Here is a 545-nt window from a genome sequence, read left to right on the forward strand (position 1 = left end):
GCTGTTGCACGGTCGGATGGCCCCCGCCTACACTAAATACAAGTTTTTCAGCTTGGCAGGACCACCGGACACCTCACGTGTGTGTCCCAAAACCCCAATTTTCACCCTTTTTACAACAATTTTTCATTTTTTCCCCCTTTTTTTTTAGCTTTTATCGGGATTTTACCGACCCAGTCGGTCTATACCATGACCAGAGGTTGTATAAAACAGTGTAGGGGGACATAGAACGCAAGGCAGCCCCCGGACCGGGGCTGTGTAGGGAGGGGGGAGGAGGGAGGGGGGGGAGGCGGAGAAAACAAAAAGCCCAAAATCGGCCCAAATCAGCTGTTTTGCCTGTTGGTAAAAACTGTATGCGGTGCAGCTAGCTCGGCAAGTGTTTTCCCCCTTTCCTACCCAGGATCACCACGAGCGCGTCCGCGACGAGTGGATACGCGCAGGAAGGTGCCGCGGCACCGCCGATCGGAGCGCCCCCCGCGGCAGTGGTGGGGGCTGGCGGGGGTACCGTGAGACGCGAAATATCAAACTGGCCCGGGGGAAGGGAAAAA

Source organism: Thrips palmi, unplaced genomic scaffold (assembly GCF_012932325.1).
Source record: "Thrips palmi isolate BJ-2018 unplaced genomic scaffold, TpBJ-2018v1 HiC_scaffold_3, whole genome shotgun sequence".
Taxonomy (NCBI): domain Eukaryota; kingdom Metazoa; phylum Arthropoda; class Insecta; order Thysanoptera; family Thripidae; genus Thrips; species Thrips palmi.